Consider the following 23,162-nt stretch of genomic DNA (forward strand, 5'->3'; position numbering starts at 1 on the left):
AAAACTCCAACAGCCAGTTAGTCATGTGACTAAACTGGTCTGACCACGTCTGTTTGTGTATTCAGCCATCTTAGCAGTGAACCTGGAATGCTTGCCTCTCCACCTTCAACATCTGGTAATAAAAAGTCCATTGTGGATTAAATTGGAACAGAGAGTGGCCCCGTTGTCCTTTCCAAGTACTGTCTGTTACTATGCAAATATCTTTCCAGTCAAGGGTCTGGTGTTTTTTTTAAAAATAGGATCTTTCTTTACTCCAGTAACAGTTTAAAAATCAACGTTCATGTGGCGAAATTAATGTGTCTCATTCTTGGCAGGTGGGGGCCTGCATGACACATCCCTCCCCCATTCCTCTTCCCCTTACTGTCGACATGCCGACTCTTATCCTTGAACCTCCTCACGTCAACCTGACCATTGTTGCAGAATCCTGTTGCTCTCCATGTGAGGTTGTCGAAAACCCACCCATTAGTCTTGACCTTCCCTGTCCCTCTGCTAGCCAGTACCTTCAATTTTACCCCCCACATAGTCATCTATGTTGTTTATATAAATGACAAACAATATAGGGGACCCAGCACAGATCCCTGTGGTACGCCACTGGACACTGGCTTCCAGTCACTAAAACAGCCGTCTGTCATCACTCTCTGTCTCCTACAGCTAAGCCAGTTTTGAATCCACCTTATCAAGTTACCTTGTATCCCATGTGCATTTGCTTTCTTGATAAGTCTCCCATGTGGGACCTTGTCAAAGGCTTTGCTGAAATCCATGTAAACTACATCAACTGCACTACCCTCATCTACACACCTGGTCACATGCTCAAAAAATTCAGTCAAATTTGTTAAGCATGACCTCCCTCTGACAAAGCCATGCTGACTATTCCGAATCAAATTTTGCCTCTCCAAGTGGAGATAGATTCTCTCCTTCAGAATTTTCTGCAATAGTTTCCCAACCACTGATGTGAGGCTCACTGGTCTGTATTTCCTTGGCTTATCTCTTAACAACCTTTCTTAAATAGTGGGACCACATTAGCTGTTCTCCAGTCCTCTGGCACCTCCCCGTGGCCAGAGAGGAATTAAAAATTAGGGTCAGAGCCCGCAGGGGCTCTCCACCCTCGCCTCCTGGGAAACAAATTGTCCGGACCTGGAGATTTGTCCACTTTTAAGCCTTCCAAAACCTCCAATACCTTGTCACTCCCTGTGACAATTTGCTCAAGAACCTCACAGTCTCTCTCTAAGTTCCATATCAACATCCTCATTCTCTTGGGTGAAGACAGATGTGAAGTATTCGTTCAACACCCTACCAATGTCCTCTGGCTCCACCCACAAATTTCCCCTTTGGTCCCTAATGGGTCCTACTGTTTCCCTGGTTATCCTCTTCCCATTGATATACTTAGAATATCTTGGGATTTTCCATATTTTTACCAGCCAGAGCTTTCTCATATCCCCTCTTTACTCTCCTAATTGCTTTCTTAAGCTCCATCCTACATTTTCTGTACTCCACTAATGCTTCCATTGATTTGCTCTCCTTGTATTTGCTAAAAGCCTCTCTTTTCCTTCTCATGGTACCCTGAATGTTTCTGGTCATCCATGGTTCTCTGGGCTTGTTGCTCCTACCTATTACCCTCGAGGGAACATGTTGGGCCTGTACCCTCCCCATTTCCTTTTTAAATGCCCCCCTCTGCTCTTCTGTAGATTTCCCGACAAGTAACTCTTTCCAGTCTACCTTGGCCAGATCCTGCCTAATTTTACTAAAATTCGCTTTCCCCCAATCCAAAACCTTTTTTGTATATTGTGTCATATTGGGACAGTGCAGGGTTTAAAGTTTGTCTTGTGCAGCAATCATAAACCTTCATTAACCACTCAGCAGCTCATTTTACACTCTGCCTCATTTTGTTTTAACCTCTCTCATACAGGTATGATAGCATTATCAGCACGATCCAGGAATTAACTGGGGATCTTCCTAACCTGTAAGGTTCAGTACCACATTTGGCCCATCCCAGGAGCCACAAAATCCCTAAAAATTATTCATACCAAAGTTATTTTGCCAATTACGTTAAATCCATGTCCTCTGGCTACTGACATTTTTGTCACTCGAAACATTTTCACCTTATTTACTCTCAAAATATTCATGATTTTGAACATCACTGTCCAATCACCACTTCACCTTCAGTGCTGTAAGAAAAACAACCCCAGTATTTCTAGAGTTTTGAAGTAACTGATTACTTTCATCCCAAGTATCATGTGGGTAAAGTTCCATTGTACCGTCTGTAAAGCCTTGACCTCCTTCCAAAAAAGACACATCCCGAAGAGGCTAAAATTTAAAAAACTGAGACTCAATCCCAATCCCCTCCACCCTGGCCACTTCTGGGTTTAGGGGAGGCAGAAGAAGGGGTGGGCAGCCAACCCACTCCCAGGAGGTGGGTTGACTATTTAAATATATAAAGTAGCCTGGTGGCCTCCGATTTAACCTGCTTTGTACTGGCCAGCCCAGTTTTCTCAGCCTCAGGAAACCAGGTAGATGATGGGAGGTGAGGACAGCTTCAGGGGAGAAGGGGAGAAGGCCTTTACAGCAATGCTTATGGGCCAGGAGGAGCTGTTGTGCTTCCTCCCAGTGAGGTACATTTATTAACTGTGTATCTATTGCATGTTCATGGCACTTTGATTAATTCTCATGATATAAACTCAATTGCCTTCTCTATTTCATGGCAGCACCACCAGCGGCAGCACCACCAGCGGCAGCAGATGTATGTCTTCATAGACAGGGTGCAGGTGAGTCAACACAAATGCAACCTTCAATCCTAGACTGATACTTGGGCTGTCTGTGTAAGTGCATTGATACCAGAGTGTCATATTGGTGGCTCACCATCACCTTCTCAAGGGCAGTTAGTGGGTGGGCAATAAATGCTGACCTTCCAGTGATGCTCACATCTCATAAATGAATAAATAAAAACTTCAGAGATGAAATTTGTCCTGTGCATTTCTGAGAAGCCAGCGATAGCCAATCGCCGTATACTTTGCACACCGCCACTATTTTTTAGAACATTACATAGAACATAGAACATTACAGCGCAGTACAGGCCCTTCGGCCCTCGATGTTGCGCTGACATGTGAAACCATCTGACCTACACTATTAGAACATAGAACATTACAATTTTAACCACTCTAGCTCAGGAATGGCAAGTTCAGTTTAGAGGCCCAGATGTTATCAGCTGGCGCAGCACAGCCCAGGAATTATCTTGGGACCTTCCTGCTCTACATGGCTCAGTAACAATTTGGTCCAATGAATGAGTCACAAATCTAATACTCCAATTGCTTCACTGGTGCAAGAGAAGCTGAAAATATGATTGAAAAATAACAAAGGCCATCATTCTGATCATTTTTGGGAAATAGATGAGTGAATAAAATAATAAGAACAGAAAATGTTGGCCCTAAGCTTTGAAATTCCCACTGTACACCTCTCCACCTCACTTTCCTCCTTTAAGACACTCCTTAAAACCTACCTCTTTGACCAAGCATTTGATCATCTGACCTAATATCTCCTTATATGTCATAACTTGTTTTACATTGCTCATGTCATACGCCTTGGGACGTTTTATTACATTAAAGGGGCTATACAAATATAAGTTGTTGTTGAAATACTCAGCATGTCCGGCAGCATCTGTGGAGAGAGAAATAGAATTAACCTTTCAAGTCTGTGTGACCTTTTATCAGAACCCCAGTCCATGTGGTGTAGGTATACCCACAGTGCCGTTAGGGAGGAAGTACCAGGATTTTGACCCTAGCGACAGTGAAGGAACAGTGATATAGTTTCAACTGTGGATGTTGTGTAACTTCGAGGAGAACCCATAGGTGATGATGTTCCCAGGTGCCTGTTGCACTTGCAATTCTAGGTGGTAGAGGTCGCGGGTTTGGAAGGTGCTATAGAAAGAGGCTTGATGAATTGCTATAGTGCATCTTGTATATGGTACACACTACTGCCACTGTGGTGGAGGGAGTGAATATTTAAGGTGATGGTTGAGGTGCTGATCAAGTGGCTGCTTTGTCCTGGATGGTGTTGAGCTTCTTGAGTGTTGTTCGAGCTGCACCCATCCAGGCAAGTGGAGAGTATTCCATCACATTCTTGATTTGTGTCTTGTAAATGGTGGACAGGTTTTGGGGAGTCAGGAGGTGAATTCCTATCTTCTGACCTGCTCTTGTAGCCACAGTATTTATGTTTCTGGTTAATGGTGAGCTCCAGAATGTTGATGGTGGGAGATTCAGCAATGGTAATACTGTTGTGTTTGAAGGGGAGATGGTTGGACTCTCTCTTGACCGAGATGGTTATTGCCTGGCACTTGTGCAACTTGAATGTTAATTGCCACTTATCAGCCCAATCTTGAATGTTATCCAGATCTTGCTGCATTTCTGCATGGACTGCTTCAGTATCTGAGGAATTGCGAATGACACTGAACACTGTGCAATCATCAGCGCACATCCCCACTTCCCACCTGATAAGGGAAGGAAAATCATTGATGAAGCAGCTGAAGATGGTTGGACCGAGGACACTACCCTGAGGAAGTCCTGCAGTGAGGTCTTGGAGCTAAGATGTTTAGCCTCCAACATCCATCTTCATTGTAATTGGTACGACTGCAACCAGTGGAGGGTTCTTCCACCGGTTCCTATTGATTTTGTCATGCTCAGAAGGAGCTGTGATGAAAAGTAAACAATGAACTGGAGGACATATGACAATAAATAGTCAACTGTTAAACTGAACCATAAGAAAATGGGCACATATGCACCCCAGGCAAAATGAAATAGAGATCAGGTGGCCCCTCCTGGACTGGCAATCAACAAGCCTGTCTGCAAAGATAAAACTCATTAACTGCATCTGAATTAGCTCTGGGGAAAACCCACTGAAATTAAAAGCAGCTGTGTTGTTGACTCCTACCTACAGGAATGGCACTAACAAAAGTTCTCAAAGATAGACTGACTCCAAAGTCCAAACCCAGATGAATGGATGTGAAGCTTTTTTTTTTTATTTGTTCATGGCATGTGGGTGTTGCTGGCTAGGCCAGCATTTATTGCCCATCCCTAATTGCCCTGAAAAGTAACACCATTGTAACAGAATGGTCCCCATCAAGACACCAAGATAGTAATGGTCTCTCATCTCCTAGACTATTGTGTGGTCACACCAGGGCAGAAGGCCCTGTGTCACGTGACAGAGACTCAAATGTGATGAATTTTTACCTTAAAAAGGTAGCCATCTGGAGATAGACGGAAGATTAAGAAAAGACCACAAAACCAGTTTCTGCCAAAAGCTGAGTGATCGGTTCAGCTCAAGGAAGGAGACCTGCTGCTGATACCATACTTCAACTTACTGCAGCAGAGAATTTAAAAAGTGACCACTGCCTCTCATCTGAAGTTTAAACTATCAGAAATCTACAAAACCTCAGCAATTTCATGACTACAAAAATCCAAGCCTGTACCTTTGAAAAGACTTTTCTCCTGAGATGATTCAACAGCTTTCTGTGAACCATAAACTCTTACATCACTTTGTACTGGAATCGCATTCCACTCTTTTTCTCTCTATCTATCTATTCTTGTGTATGCATGTGTGTGTGAATGTGTGCTTGGGTGAATGTTGCGAACAATTCGGGTTTTGCTGTTTAAACAAAAATTTAACCTTCCTTTTTTAAACCTACAAGAAAACATGTCATTTGTTATTTGACCCTAAAACACTCAGGAACTATCACACTATTTTTAACAAAACACTATTGCGGTCAGTTGGAAGGTTAGAGAGCAAAGAGGGCACATGAAAAAACACTAGCTGGCAAGATGAAGGAAACTCCCAAGGCATTTTATAAGTAGAATAAGGACAAGAGGATAACCAGGGAAAGAGTAGGGCCCATTAGGGACCAAAGTGGCAATCTGTGTGTGGAGCCGGAGGACATAGGTGAGGTTTTAAATGATTACTTTTCATCTGTGTTCACTATGGAGAAGGACAATGTGGGTGTAGAGATCAGGGAGGAGGATTGCGATATACTTGAATATATTCGCATTGAAAGGGAGGAAGTAGTAGCTGTTTTAGTGGACTTAAAGTGGATAAATCCCCAGGCCCAGATGAGATGTATCCCAGACTGTTATGTGAGGCAAGGGAGAAAATAGCAGGGGCTCTGACACAAATTTTCAAATCCTCTCTGGCAACAGGAGAGGTACCAGAGGACTGGAGGACAGCAAATATGGTGTCATTATTCAGGAAGGGTAGCAGTGATAAACCAGGTAATTACAGGCCAGTGAGACTAACATCACTGGTAGGGAAACTATTGGAAAAAATTCTGAGGGACAGGATTAATCTCCACTTGGAGAGGCAGGGATTAATCAGGGATAGTCAACATGGCTTTTTCAGGGGTAGATCATGTCTAACAAACTTGATTGAATTTTTCGAGGAGGTGAAGAGATGTGTAAATGAGGGTAAAGCAGTTGATGTAGTCTATGTGGACTTCAGTAAGGTTTTTGATAAAGTCCTGCGTGGGAGATTGGTTAGGAAGGGATCCAGGGCAATTTGGCACATTGGATCCAAAATTGTCTCAGTGGCAGGAGGCAGAGAGTAATGGTCGAGGGTTGTTTTTGCGAGTGGAAGCCCGTGACCAGTGGTATACTGCAGGGATCATGGCTGGAACCCTTGCTGTTTGTAGTGTACATTAATGATTTAGATGTGAATATAGGAGGTATGATCAGCAAGTTTGCAGATGACATGAAAATTGGTGGTGTCGTAAATAGTGAGGAGGAAAGGCTTCGATTACAGGACGCCATAGATGGGCTGGTAAGATGGGCAGAGCAGTGACAAATGGAATCTAATCCTGAGAAGTGTGAGGTGATGCATTTTGGGAGGACAAACAAGGCAAGGGAATATACAATGGATGGTAGAACCCTAGGAAGTATAGAGGGTCAGAGGGAACTTGGTGTACTTGTCCATAGATCACTGAGGGCAGCAGTACAGGTAGATAAGGTGGTTAGGAAGGCATATGGGACACTTGCCTTTATTAGCCGAGGCATAGAATATAAGAGCAGGGAGGTTATGATGGAGCTGTATAAAACGCTAGTTAGGCCACAGCTGGAGTAATGTGTACATTTCTGGGCGCATTGCACTTTTGAACTACAAGAAAGCCCCCAGCGATTTAACATCCGCAGCACTTAAAGCAGCCAGAAGTACTGCACAAAGAACAGCTAGGCGTTGCGCAAACGACTACTGGCAACACCTATGCAGTCATATTCAGCTGGCCTCAGACACCGGAAACATCAGAGGAATGTATGATGGCATGAAGAGAGCTCTTGGGCCAACCATCAAGAAGATCACCCCCCTCAAATCTAAATCGGGGGACATAATCACTGACCAACGCAAACAGATGGACCGCTGGGTTGAGCACTACCTAGAACTGTACTCCAGGGAGAATGCTGTCACTGAGACTGCCCTCAATGCAGCCCAGCCTCTACCAGTCATGGATGAGCTGGACATACAGCCAACCAAATCGGAACTCAGTGATGCCATTGATTCCCTAGCCAGCGGAAAAGCCCCTGGGAAGGACAGCATTACCCCTGAAATAATCAAGAGTGCCAAGCCTGCTATACTCTCAGCACTACATGAACTGCTATGCCTGTGCTGGGACGAGGGAGCAGTACCCCAGGACATGCGCGATGCCAACATCATCACCCTCTATAAAAACAAAGGTGACCGCGGTGACTGCAACAACTACCGTGGAATCTCCCTGCTCAGCATAGTGGGGAAAGTCTTTGCTCGAGTCGCTCTGAACAGGCTCCAGAAGCTGGCCGAGCGCGTCTACCCTGAGGCACAGTGTGGCTTTCGTGCAGAGAGATCGACTATTAACATGCTGTTCTCCCTTCGTCAGATACAGGAGAAATGCCGTGAACAACAGATGCCCCTCTACATTGCTTTCATTGATCTCACCAAAGCCTTTGACCTCGTCAGCAGACGTGGTCTCTTCAGACTACTAGAAAAGATCGGATGTCCACCAAAGCTACTAAGTATCATCACCTCATTCCATGACAATATGAAAGGCACAATTCAACATGGTGGCTCCTCATCAGAGCCCTTTCCTATCGTGAGTGGTGTGAAACAGGGCTGTGTTCTCGCACCCACACTTTTTGGGATTTTCTTCTCCCTGCTGCTTTCACATGCGTTCAAATCCTCTGAAGAAGGAATTTTCCTCCACACAAGATCAGGGGGCAGGTTGTTCAACCTTGCCCGTCTAAGAGCGAAGTCCAAAGTACGGAAAGTCCTCATCAGAGAACTCCTCTTTGCTGACGATGCTGCTTTAACATCTCACACTGAAGAATGCCTGCAGAGTCTCATCGACAGGTTTGCGTCTGCCTGCAATGAATTTGGCCTAACCATCAGCCTCAAGAAAACGAACATCATGGGGCAGGATGTCAGAAATGCTCCATCCATCAATATTGGCGACCACGCTCTGGAAGTGGTTCAAGAGTTCACCTACCTAGGCTCAACTATCACCAGTAACCTGTCTCTAGATGCAGAAATCAACAAGCGCATGGGTAAGGCTTCCACTGCTATGTCCAGACTGGCCAAGAGAGTGTGGGAAAATGGCGCACTGACACGGAACACAAAAGTCCGAGTGTACCAGGCCTGTGTCCTCAGTACCTTGCTCTACGGCAGCGAGGCCTGGACAACGTATGCCAGCCAAGAGCGACGTCTCAATTCATTCCATCTTCGCTGCCTTCGGAGAATACTTGGCATCAGGTGGCAGGACTATATCTCCAACACAGAAGTCCTTGAAGCGGCCAACACCCCCAGCTTATACACACTACTGAGTCAGCGGCGCTTGAGATGGCTTGGCCATGTGAGCCGCATGGAAGATGGCAGGATCCCCAAAGACACATTGTACAGCGAGCTCGCCACTGGTATCAGACCCACCGGCCGTCCATGTCTCCGTTATAAAGACGTCTGCAAACGCGACATGAAATCGTGTGACATTGATCACAAGTCGTGGGAGTCAGTTGCCAGCATTCGCCAGAGCTGGCGGGCAGCCATAAAGACAGGGCTAAATTGTGGCGAGTCGAAGAGACTTAGTAGTTGGCAGGAAAAAAGACAGAGGCGCAAGGGGAGAGCCAACTGTGCAACAGCCCCAACAAACAAATTTCTCTGCAGCACCTGTGGAAGAGCCTGTCACTCCAGAATTGGCCTTTATAGCCACTCCAGGCGCTGCTTCACAAACCACTGACCACCTCCAGGCGCGTATCCATTGTCTCTCGAGATAAGGAGGCCCAAAAGAACATTATAGGAAGGATGTGATTGCACTGGAGAGGGTGCAGAGGAGATTCTCCAGGATGTTGCCTGGGCTGGAGTATTTCAGCTATGAAGAGAGACTGGATAGGTTAGGGTTGTTTTCCTTGGAGCAGAGAAAGATGGGGGTGACATGATTGAGGTATACAAAATTAATGAGGGGCATTGAAAGGATAGATAGGAAGAAACTTTTTCCCTTGGCGAAGGGGTCAATAACCAGGGGGCATAAATTTAAGGTAGGGGGCAGGAGGTTTAGAGGGGATTTGAGGAAAAAAAAATTCAACTTGAGGGTGGTTGGAATCTGGAACGCACTGCCTGAAGGGGTGGTAGAGGCAGGAACCCTCACAACATTTAAGAAGTATTTAGATGAGCACTTGAAGTGCCATAGCATACAAGGCTTTGGGCCAAGTGCTGGAAAATGGGATTAGAATAGATAGGTGCTTGATGGCCGGCACAGACACAATGGGCCGAAGGGTCTGTTTCTGTGTTGTATAACTCTGAGAAGTGGAAATTACCCACACCACTTACCACCCATCCTTAACAACTGTAATTTTGCAAGGGTTCTTTAATGCTGCACTCAGATGAATGCTGCTTTGATGTCAAGGCCAGTCACTCATCTCACCTTGTGAATTTAGCTCTTTTATCCATGTTTGGACCAAGGCTGTAATGAGGTCAGGAGCTGAGTGGCCCTGGAGAACCCAAACTGAGCGTCAGTGAGCAGGTTATTGCTCAGTAAGTGCCGCATGATCGTACTATTGCGACACTTTCTATCACCGCTGATTGACAGTAGACTGATGGGGTGGTCATTGACCTGATTGGATTTGTCCTGCTTTTTGTGGACAGGACATACCTGGGCATTTTTCCACATTGTCGGGTAGATGTCAATGTTGTAGCTGCACTGGAACAACTTTGTTATGGGTGCAGCTAGTTCTGGAGCAGAAGTCTACAGTACAACAGACGGGATGTCAGGGTCCATAGACTTTGCTGTGTTCACTGCTTTCAGCCATTTCTTGATATCACGTGGAATGAATAGAGTTGGCTAAAGACTTGCATCGATGATGCAGGCAACTTCAGGAGGAGGCCAAGTTGGATCATCCACTTGGCATTTCTGGCTGAAGATGGCTGCAAATGCTTCAACCTTGTTTTTTGCTGTAATTGCGGATGTGGATGTTTGTGAAGCCTCCTCCTTGGGTTAGTTGTTTAATTGTCCACCACCATTCATGACTGGATGCGCAGGACTGCGGAGATTTGATCTGAACGATTTGTTGTGGGATTGCTTTGCTCCATCTATTGCATGCTGCTTACGCAGTTTAACATGCATGTGGTCCTGCGTTGTAGCTTCACCAAGTTGGCGTCACATTTTTATGTATGCATGGTGCTGCTCCTGGCATGCTCTCCTACACTCCTCATTGCATCAGGGTTAGTCCCCTCGCATGATGGTAATGGTAGAGTGAAGGATATGTGTTTGAATGTAATTCTGCTGAAGCTGATGGCCCACAGAACCTCATGGATGCCCAATTTTGAGCTGCTAAATCTGTCTCAATCTATCCCATTTAATACGGTGCTATACAAGACAATGGCACACATCCGCACTGTGAAGTTGAGGCCTCGACTCCACAAGGACTGTGTGGTGGTCACACTACCAATACTGTTACATACAGATGCATCTGCAACAGGTAGTTTGGCAAGAATGAGTTCAAGTTAGTTTTTCCCTCTTGTTGGTTCCCTCGCCACCTGTCCTTCAGGACTCAGCCACCTCGGTCATTAGTGATGCTACTGAGACACATCGTTCCCAACGTGTGGTTCCCATTATTGGACACAATACTCCAGATGGGCCTTACCAGTCTTTTATAAAGATTTAGCACAATTCCCTTGCTTTTGAACTCTGTCTGGAATTTTACCAGCCATCTGGAGGCGGTCTGGGAGGCAGGAAGGCTCATAAAATGGTTGGGGAAGGCATCAAGGGGAGGACTGATGTCTTCCGCTGTCAGGGGATATTCCCAGAAGCTGGAATGGCTGGCGATCAAATAATTCAATTAACTGGCCAATTAACAGCCACTTTATGCACCTGTCGGAATTTTACTGGTGCCACCACCGCACCTCCCCCAACCCATCACAGTGACCTGTACACAACGGGAGCCACACATCAGAGAGGGTCACAACACTGTAGCACTGATTCACCAGCCACACTGCCTCCAAATCAGCTTACTTTCAGGAGCATGAGATCATTGAATTTATCCTCAACAGTAAAAACTTTGTTTCCTCCAATCAAAACATTCAAAATCCACTGAAGTATCTACACAGAATGATACAGGAATTCAAAGTAAGAATATAAGTGGGAACATTGGGCTAGAAATTGGTATGTGCAGTTTTTTGGGCACAGGGATTGCAATTTGTGACCCGCCTGCAACTATTGTGGTGGAAGGAGGCGACTTTCAAATTTGGTGCTGTCTCCATTTACCAGATTGTAGCGTTGGGCCGAGCGATGTAGCACTGTCTCTGCCTCTGTGCTCAGCAGGGAGCCAAGCACATTGGTCTAATGTCAAGTGGTGCAGCTAGCCTTCCCTTCTTAAAGGCAGACTGTCCCTCTTAAAAGGAAGCTGCATTGAATTACTGGAGGCTGCTGCTGAATACTATTGCTGCAATTCCAAACCAGGGAAACGGAACACCAGGGCAGTGGGAGGGCTCCAGGTATATGGATGCATTGTTGGAGGCCTTAGTACTGGAGGTGGATATGGTTTCGCAGGAGGACAGGAGGCTTTCAGGACCACCCCCAGAAAGGATGGGGACCAGGTGGCCAATTCCTGTCATCTGGACCCAAGTCCAGGCAGCAGTGACACAAAAAAATCTAATGACCTCACTCAGGTTTTCAAGGTCAGTGAATGCATCTTCACATGACATCAGCTTCTCACACTGCTCAAGGCATCATTCAACCCATCATTCACCCAGCAGCAGTCCCTGGCACTCAGGACTCAGGCCTATCATCCAGTTCTGCACTTCACCCTCACACACCTAACAATGATGCATGTCTCACACACAGATCCCGCTACTTCCACATAGCTATTCAGCTATGGCAGACACTTCACCCAAACACAGTGCAACGCAACTGCCAACATTCTTCCCTCTCTCTTGCAGGACAAAGTGGCCCATACAGAAGGGGCAGAGCAGAACTGCCAGGGGAAAGGATGCCTGCATCTCCTGATCCCTATGGTTCTCTGCATCCCAGTGTATAATAGAGCCTGTGGCACCAAACATCGCTGAGAACATTGAGGATGATGGTATGTTCCTGTCTTATGCACCTTCTCAGCTCCCAGCTCACCCTCATCCTGCTCTCTGGTATGTTGATGAGCAAGTGCAATTGGTGTCATCGTGGATCTCTTGATTTCCAACTCCACCCCCCACCCTCACTTTCCTTCACCACAGCCTTCCCATTTCTGATTTCCTGCTGTCAAACATTCAAGACCTGCAGCTCCTGCAGCCACAGCAGCCCCCGGGAGGAGGAGAGAGAAACAGCACAATGCTGATGCTGGCACCGCACATACCTTAGTGGCTAGTATAGAATTGGGATCTGCATGTGGTCAGTCTCGATGATGAGTGGGCTTTGGCAGGAAGAATGGAAAAACGGGAATATTTTTTAATAGGTGAGATACAAATAAATGTTGGTATTCAGAGAGACGTGGGTCTCCTTGTACACAACTAACAGAGAGTTACAAGCAGATACAGCAACTATCTGGGAAAATGGTTTCTTAGCCTTTATTGCGGGGGGGTTGGAGTTTAAGAGTAAGGAATTCTTGCTGCAAATTTTAGGACTTTGGTGAGACCACACCTGGTGTACTGTGTAGAGGTTTGGTTTCCTAACCTAAGGAAGTGTGTACTTGTCTTCGAGAGGGAGCAACACAGGTTCACGAGATTGATTTCTGGGTTATGTTCTTGGGTGAGAGGTTGAGTAGAATGGGCCTATATTTTCTGCAGATTAGAAGGGTGAGAGGTGATCTCATTGAAACGTACGAAATTCTTACAGCGTTTGACCGTGTAGATGCTGAGAGACTTTTTCACCTCTTTGGAGAGTCTAGAGCTCGGGTCATAATCTCAGGATCAGCGATCGGCTAATTTGGACAGAGATAAGGAGAAACATCTTCACTCAACAGGTCGTGAATCTCACCAAAAACCTAAAAATCCTTCATACCAAAGTTATTTGGCCAATTACCTTAAATCCATCTCCTCTGGTTACTGACATTTCTGTAACTGGAAACATTTTCACCTGATTTACTCTGTCACAAATATTCTTGATTTTGAACATCACTGTCTAATCTCTGCTTAACCTTCTGTGCTCCAAGAAGATCAACTCCAATTTTCTAGACTTTCTAAGTAACTGATGTCTTTGATCCCAGGTATCATGTTAGTTAAGCTCCATTACATCGTCTCTGAAGCTTTGACTTCATTCCAAAAGAGTCAAGTCCAGAATTGGACAAAGGCTGAATTTTTAACATCCTAAAATGGCTGGTTTGCCGTTGGTTCAGATGCTAACATTTTGAAAATCTGGAACTCAATCCCAATCTGCCTTCAACCCGGCTACTTCTGGGTTTAGTGAAGGAGAAAGAAGGGGTGGGCAGTCAACCCGCTCCCAAGGAGCAGGGTTAACAATTGAAATATTTAAATGAGGCTGGCAGCCTCACAGTTCACCTGCTTTGTAGCTTTAACAGTGGTCAACCAAGTTTCTCAGGCCCCAGGAAACCAGGTAGATGCCTTTACAGCAATGTTTGTGAGCCAGGAGGAGCTGGTGTGCTTCCTCCCAGTGAGGTACATTTATTAACTGTGTATCTATTGCATGTTCATGGCTTTTTGATTAATTCTCATGATTTAAACTCAATTGCCTTCTCTATTTCATGGCAGCACCACCACCAGCAGCAGCAGCAGCAGCAGCAGATGTATGTCGTCAGAGACAGGATGCAGGTGAGTCAACACAAATGCAACCTTCAATCTTAGACTGATACTTGGGCTGTCTGTGTAAGTGCATTGATACCAGAGTGTCATATTGGTGGCTCACCATCACCTTCTCAAGGGCAGTTAGTGGGTGGGCAATAAATGCTGACCTTCCAGTGATGCTCACATCTCATAAATGAATAAATAAAAACTTCAGAGATGAAATTTGTCCTGTGCATTTCTGAGAAACCAGCGATAGCCAATCGCAGTATACTTTGCACACCGCCACTATTTTTTAACCACTCTAGCTCAGGAATGGCAAGTTCAGTTTAGAGACCCTGATGTTATCAGCTGGCGCAGCACAGCCCAGGAATTAATTTGGGATCTTCCTGCTCTACATGGCTCAGTAACAATTTGGTCCAATGAATGAGTCACAAATCTAATACTCCAATTGCTTCACTGGTGCAAGAGAAGCTGAAAATATGATTGAAAAATAACAAAAGGCCATCATTCTGATCATTTTTGGGAAATAGATGAGTGAATAAAATAAGAAGAACAGAAAATGTTGGCCCTAAGCTTTGAAATTCCCACTGTACACCTCTCCACCTCACTTTCCTCCTTTAAGACACTCCTTAAAACCTACCTCTTTGACCAAGCATTTGATCATCTGACCTAATATCTCCTTATGTGGCTCAGTGTCATACCTTGTTTTATATTGCTCATGTCATACGCCTTGGGATGTTGCATTGCGTTAATGGCGCTATATAAATATAAATTGTTGTTGAAATACTCAGCAGGTGCAGCAGCAACTGTAGAGAGAGCAACAGAATTAACCTTTCAAGTCTGTGTGACCTTTTATCAGAACCCCAGTCCATGTGGGTGTAGGTATACCCACAGTGCTGTTAGAGAGGAAGTACCAGGTTTTTGACCCTAGCGACAGTGAAGGAACAGTGATGTAGTTTCAACTGAGGATGTTGTGTTTCGAGGAGAACCCATAGGTGATGGTGTTCCCAGGTGCCTGTTGCACTTGCAATTCTAGGTGGTAGAGGATGCGGGTTTGGAAGGTACTGTCGAAGGAGGCTTGATGAATTGCTGTACTGCATCTTGTATAGGGTACACATTACTGCCACTGTGTGCCTGTGGTGGAGGGAGTGAATATTTAAGGTGGTGGATGGGGTGCCAATCAAGCGGGCTGGTTTGTCCTGGTTGGTGTCAAGCTTCTTGAGTGTTGTTGGAGCTGCACCCATCCAGGCAGGTGGAAAGCATTCCATCACATTCCAGACTTGTGTCTTGTAGATGGTGGCATCAGGAGGTGAATTCCTATCCTCTGACCTGCTCTTGTAGCCACAGTATTTATTTTTCTGGTTAATGGTGAGCCATTAATGGTGAGTTTCAGCAATGGTAATACTGTTGAATGTGAAGGGGAGATGGTTGGACTCTCTCTCTTGTTGGAGATGGTTATTGCCTGGAACTTGTGTAACATGAGTGATACTTGCCACTTAGCAGCCCAAGCATGAATATTGTACAGGTCTGGCTGCATATGGACATGGACTGCCTCAGTATCTGAAGAGCTGCAATGACACTGAACACTACACAATCATCAGCGAGCATCTTCATTTCTGACCTTATAATGAAGCAGCTGAAGATGGTTGGGCCGAGGACACTACCCTGAGGAACTCCTGCAGTGAGGTCCTGGAGCAAAGATTATTGGCCTCCAAAATCCATCTTCCTTTGTGCTAGACGTGACTGCAACCAGTGGAGGGTTCTTCCCCCGATTTCATGTTGATTTTGTCATGCTCAGAAGGAACTGTGTTGAAAAATAAACAATGAACTGGAGGAAGTATGACAATAAAACTTCAACTGTTAAACTGAATCATAAGATAATGGGCAGATTTGTACCCCAGGCAAAATGGAGTTGAGGTCAAGTGACCCCTCCTGTACTCTCAATCAACAAGCCTGTCTGCAAAGATGAAACTCATTAACTGCATCTGTTGAAAACCCATTGAATTGAAAGCACCATGTTGATGGCTCCTGCCTACAGGAATGGGACTAACAAAGGTTCTCTAAGACAGACTGACTCCACCGTTCAAACCCAGATGAATGGATGTGAAATAGCACCATTGTGACAGAATGGTCCCCTTCTAGACATCAAGATAGCAATGGTTTTCCATATCCTGGACCATTGTGTGGTCGCACTGGGGGAGAGAGTCCTGTGTCACCTGACAGAGTCTCAAATGTGATGGATTTTTACCTTAAAAAGAGAAGGAAGATCAAGAAAAGACCACAAAAAGCCAGTTCCAGCTAAAAGCTGAGTGACCAGTCCAGCACAAGGAAGAGACCTGCTGCTGATACTATACTTCAACTTGCTGCAGCAGAGAATTTAAAAAGTCACCACTGTCTGGTCTGAGGTTTTTTTAGCTATCAGAAATCTACAAAACCTCAGAATGTTCACGACTACAAAAATGCAGGCCTATACTTTTTGAGAAGACGTTTCTCCTGAGAAGATTCAACAGGTTTCTGTGCACCATGAACTCTTCCATCACTTTGGACTTCAATTGCATCCTACCCTTATTATCTCCATCTATCTAGTCTTGTGTATGCATCTGTGTGTGAATGCCTGGGTAGGTGAAGGTTGCAAACAATTTGACTTTTGCTATTTAAATAAAAATTTAACCTTTCTTTTTTCAAACCTAAAGAACACCTGTTGTTTGTTGATTTGACCCTAAAATACTCAGGAAGTATTGCCAAACTTGGTCAAATGCTGCCTTGATGTCAAAGCCAGTCACTCAGACCTCACCTCTTGAATTCAGCTCTTTTATCCATGTTCAGACCAAGGCTGTAATGAGGTCAGCAGCTAAGTGACCCTAGTGGAACCCAAACTGAGCATCAGTGAGCAGCTCAGTATGTGCCGCATGATCGTACCATTGCGACACATTCCATCAATTTGATGATTGACAGTAGACTGATGGGGTGGTCATTGGCCTGATTGGATTCATCCTGCTTTTTGTGGACAGGACATACCTGGGCACTTTTCCACATTGTCGGGTGGATGTTGGCGTTGTAGCTGTACTGGAGCAGTATGGCTTGGAATGCGGCTAGTTCTGGAGCAGAAATCTACAGTTCTACAGCTGGGACGTCAGGGACAATAGACTTTGCTGTGTTCACTGCTTTCAGCCATTTCTTTATCACGTGGTCTGAATCGAGTTGGCTGAAGCCTGGCGTCTGTGCTGCGGGCGACCTCAGGAGGAGGCTGAGTTCGATTGGCAATTCTGCCAGAAGATCCCACAAGCCAAAAGACTTGCAGGTTGATAGGTTAATTGGCCATCATAAATTGCCCCTAGTATAGGTAGGTGGTAGGGAAATATATAGGGACAGGTGGGGATGTGATAGGAATACGGGATTAGTGTAGGATTAGTATAAATGGGTGGTTGATGGTCGGCACAGACTCGGTGGGCCGAAGGGCCTGTTTCAGTGCTGTATCTCTAAACTAAACTAAATGCTTCAGCCTTGTCTTTTGCTGTAATTGAGGTTGTGGATGTTTGTGAATCCTCCTCCTTGGGTTAGTTAGTTAGTTAGAGATACAGCACTGAAACAGGCCCTTCGGCCCACCAAGTCTGTGCCGACCATCAACTATCATTTATACTAATTCTACACTAATTCCACATTCCTACCACATCCCCACCTGTCCCTATATTTCCCTACCACCTACCTATACTAGGGGCAATTTACAATGGCCAATTTACCTATCAACCTGCAAGTCTTTTGGCTTGTGGGAGGAAACCGGAGCACCCGGAGGAAACCCAAGCAGACACAGGGAGAACTTGCAAACTCCACACAGGCAGTACCCAGAATTGAACCCGGGTCGCTGGAGCTGTGAGGCTGCGGTGCTAACCACTGCGCCACTGTGCCGCCCAGTTGTTTAATTATCCACCACAATTCATGACTGGATGCGCAGGACTGCGGAGATTTGATCTGAACGATTTGTTGTGGGATTGCTTTGCTCCATCTATTGCATGCTGCTTACGCAGTTTAACATGCATGTGGTCCTGCGTTGTAGCTTCACCAAGTTGGCATCTCATTTTTATGTACGCATGGTGCTGCTCCTGGCATGCTCTCCTACACTCCTCATTGAATCAGGGTTAGTCCCCTGGCATGATGGTAATGGTAGAGTGAAGGATATGTGTTTGAATGTAATTCTGCTGAAGCTGATGGCCCACAGAGTCTCATGGATGCCCAATTTAGAGCTGCTAAATCTGTCTCAATCTATCCCATTTAATACGGTGCTATACAAGACAATGGCGCATATCTGCACTGTGAAGTTGAGGCCTCGACTCCACAAGGGCTGTGTGGTGGTCACACTACCAATACTGTTACATACAGATGCATCTGCAACAGGTAGTTTGGCAAGAATGAGTTCAAGTTAGTTTTTCCCTCTTGTTGGTTCCCTCACCACCTGTCCTTCAGGACTCAGCCACCTCGGTCATTAGTGATGCTACTGAGACACATCGTTCCTAACGTGTGGTTCCCACTATTGGACACAATACTCCAGATGGGCCGTACCAGTCTTTTATAAAGATTTAGCACAATTCCCTTCCTTTTGAACTCTGTCTGGAATTTTACCAGCCGTCTGGAGGCGGTCTAGGAGGCAGGAAGGCTCAGAAAATAGTGGGGGAAGGCATCAAGGGGAGGACTGATGTCTTCCGCTGTCAGGGGATATTCCCAGAAGCTGGAATAGAACTGGCCAATTAACAGCATCTTTAAGTATCTGTGGGAATTTTACTGGTGCCACCACCGCACCTCCCCCAACCCATAACAGTGACCTGTACACAACGGGAGCCACACATCAGAGAGGGTCACAACACTGTAGCACTGATTCACCAGCCACTCTGCCTCCAAATGAGCTTGCTTTCAGGAGCATGAGATCACTGAATTTATCCTCAACAGTAAACAATTTTGCATTAACTTTGTTTCCTCCAATCAAAACATTCAAAATCCACTGAAGTATCTACACAGAATGATACAGGAATTCAAAGTAAGAATATAAGTGGGAACATTGGGCTAGAAATTGGTATGTGCAGTTTTTTGGGCACAGGGATTGCAATTTGTGACCCGCCTGCAACTATTGTGGTGGAAGGAGGCGGCATTCAAATTTGGTGCTGTCTCCATTTACCAGATTGTAGTGTTGGGCCGAGCGATGTAGCACTGTCTCTGCCTCTGTGCTCAGCAGGGAGCCAAGCACATTGGTCTAATGTCAAGTGGTGCAGCTAGCCTTCCCTTCTTAAAGGCAGACTGTCCCTCTTAAAAGGAAGCTGCATTGAATTACTGGAGGCTGCTGCTGAATACTATTGCTGCAATTCCAAACCAGGAAAACGGAACACCAGGGCAGTGGGAGGGCTCCAGGTATATGGATGCATTGCTGGAGGCCATAGTGGTGGAGGTGGATATGGTTTCGTAGGAGGACAGGAGGCTTTCAGGACCACCCCCAGAAAGGATGGGGACCAGGTGGCCAATTCTTGTCATCTGGACCCAAGTCCAGGCAGCAGTGACACAAAAAAATCTAATGACCTCACTCAGGTTGTCAAGGTCAGTGAATGCATCTTCACATGACATCACTTACCCACCACTCCATCATCTTCTCACACTGCTCAAGGCATCATTCACCCAGCAGCAGTTCCTGGCACTCAGGACTCAGGCCTATCATCCAGTTCTGCACTTCACCCTCACACCTAACAATGATGCATGTCTCACACACAGATCCTGCTACCTCCACATAGCTATTCAGCTATGGCAGACACTTCACCCAAACACAGTGCAACGCAACTGCCGACATTCTTCCCTCTCTCTTGCAGGACAAAGTGGCCCAAACAGAAGGGGCAGAGCAGAACTGCCAGGGGAACGGATGCCTGCATCTCCTGATCCTTATGGTTCTCTGCATCCCTGTGTATAATAGAGCCTGTGGCACCAAGCATCGCTGAGAACATTGAGGATGATGGTATGTTCCTGTCTTATGCACCTTCTCAGCTCCCAGCTCACCCTCATCCTGCTCTCTGGTATGTTGATGAGCAAGTGCAATTGGTGTCATCGTGGATCTCTTGATTTCCAACTCCACCCCCCACCCCCACTTTCCTTCACCACAGCCTTCCCATTTCTGATTTCCTGCTGTCAAACATTCAAGACCTGCAGCCACAGCAGCCCCGGGAGGCGGAGAGAGAAACAGCACAATGCTGATGCTGGCACCGCACATACCTTAGAGGCGAGTATAGAATTGGGATCTGCATGTGGTCAGTTTCGGGGATGAGTGGGCTTTGGCAGGAAGAATGGAAAAACGGGGACATTTATTAAAAGGTGAGATACAAATAAATGTCGGTATTCAGAGAGACGTGGGTCTCCTTGTACACAACTAACAGAGAGTTACAAGCAGATACTGCAAGTATCTGGGAAAATGGTTTCTTAGCCTTTATTGCGGGGGGGTTGGAGTTCAAGAGTAAGGAATTCTTGCTGCAAATTTTAGGACTTTGGTGAGACCACACCTGGTGTACTGTGTAGAGGTTTGGTCTCCTAACCGAAGGAAGTGTGTACTTGTCTTCGAGAGGGAGCAACACAGGTTCACGAGATTGATTTCTGGGTTATGTTCTTGGGTGAGAGGTTGAGTAGAATGGGCCTATATTTTCTGCAGATTAGAAGGGTGAGAGGTGATCTCATTGAAACGTACGGAATTCTTACAGGGTTTGACCGTGTAGATATTGAGAAACTTTTTCACCTCTTTGGAGAGTCTAGAGCTCGGGTCATAATCTCAGGATCAGCGATCGGCTAATTTGGACAGAGATAAGGAGAAACATCTTCACTCAACAGGTTGTGAATCTCACCAAAAACCTAAAAATCCTTCATACCAAAGTTATTTGGCCAATTACCTTTAAATTCGTGTCCTCTGTTAACTGACATTTCTGTGCCTGGAAACATTTTCACCTTATTTACTCAGTCACAAATATTCATGATTTTGAACATCACTGTCTAATCTCTGCTTAACCTTCTGTGCTCTAAGAGCAACCCCAGTTTTCTAGACTTTCTAAGTAACTGATGTCTTTTCCCCAGGCATCATGTTCGGTTAAGCTCCATTACATCGTCTCTGAAGCTTTGACTTAATTCCAAAAAAGTCATGTCCAGAATTGGACAAAGGCTGAATTTTTAACATCCTAAAATGGCTGGTTTGCCATTGGTTCAGATGCTAACATTTTGAAAATCTGGAACTCAATCCCAATCTGTCTTCAACCCGGCGACGTCTGGGTTTAGTGAAGGAGGAAGAAGGGGTGGGCAGCCAACCCGCTCCCAAGGAATCACAGAATAACACAGTGCAGAAGAGGCCCTTCGGCCCATCAAGTCCTCACCGATGCATTAAAACACCTGACCTGTCCACCTAATCCCATTTGCCAGCACTTGGCCCATAGCCTTGAATGTTAGGACCTGCCAAGTGCTCATCCAGGTACTTTTTAAAGGATGTGAGGCAACCCGCCTCTACCACCCTCCCAGGCAGGGCATTCCAGACCGTCAACACCCTCTGGGTAAAAAAAGTTCTTCCTCAAATCCCCCTTAAACCTCCTGCCCCTCACCTTAAACTTGTGACCCCTCTTAACTGACCCTTCAACTAAGGGGAACGGCTACTCCCTATCCACCCTGTCCATGCCCCTCATAATCTTGTACACCTCGATCAGGTCACCCCTCAGTCTTCTCTGCTCCAGTGAAAACAACCCAAGCCTATCCAACCTCTCTTCAGAGCTTAAATGTTCCATCCCAGGCAACATCCTGGTGAATCGCCTCTGCACCCCTCAGTGCAATCACATCCTTTCTATAATGTGGTGACCAGAATTGCACACAGTACTCCAGCTGTGGCCTTACCAAAGTTCTGTACAACTCCAACATGACTTCCCTGCTTTTGTAATCTGTGCCTCGATTGATAAAGGCAAGTGTCCCATATGCTCTTTTTCACCACCCTATTAACCTGCCCTTCTGCCTTCAGAGATCTATGGACGAACAAGCGAAGCTCCCTTTGTTCCTCAGAACTTCCCATTGTCAGGCCATTCATTGAATACTTCCGTGTCATATTACTCCTTCCAAAGTGTATCACCTCACACTTTTCAGCGTTAAATTCCATCTGCCACTTTTCTGCCCATTTGACCATCCCGTCTATATCTTTCTGTAACCCAAGACACTCCCCCTCACTGTTAACCACTCAGCCAATCTTTGTGTCATCCGTGAACTTACTGATTTTACCCCCCACTTAGTCATCGATGTCGTTTATATAAATGACAAACAATAGGGGACCCAGCACAGATCCCTGTGGTACGCCACTGGACACTGGCTTCCAGTCACTAAAACAGCCGTCTGTCATCACTCTGTCTCCTACAGCTAAGCCAATTTTGAATCCACCTTATCAAGTTACCTTGCATCCCATGTGCATTTGCTTTCTTGATAAGTCTGCCATGTGGGAGACTTGTCAAAGGCTTTGCTGAAATCCATGTAAACTACATTGACTGCACTATTGTCATCTACACACCTGGTTACATGCTCAAAAAATTCAGTCAAATTTGTTAGGCATGACCTCCCTCTGACAAAGCCATGCTGACTATTCCTAATCAAATTTTGCCTCTCCAAGTGGAGATAGATTCTCTCCTTCAGAATTTTCTCCAATAGTTTCCTTACCACTGATATGAGACTCACTGGTCTGTAGTTCCCTGGCTTAGCAGTTCTCCAGTCCTCTGGCACCTCCCCCGTGGCCAGAAAGAAATTAAAAATTAGGGTCAGAGCCCCTGCAATCTCCACCCTCGCTTCCCACAGCATCCTGGGACACAAATTGTCCGGACCTGGAGATTTGTCCACTTTTAAGCCTTCCAAAACCTCCAATACCTTATCACTCCCTATGACAATTTGCTCAAGAACCTCACAGTCTCTGA

The sequence above is a fragment of the Heterodontus francisci genome, chromosome 2 (assembly GCF_036365525.1).
Source record: "Heterodontus francisci isolate sHetFra1 chromosome 2, sHetFra1.hap1, whole genome shotgun sequence".
Lineage (NCBI taxonomy): Eukaryota > Metazoa > Chordata > Chondrichthyes > Heterodontiformes > Heterodontidae > Heterodontus > Heterodontus francisci.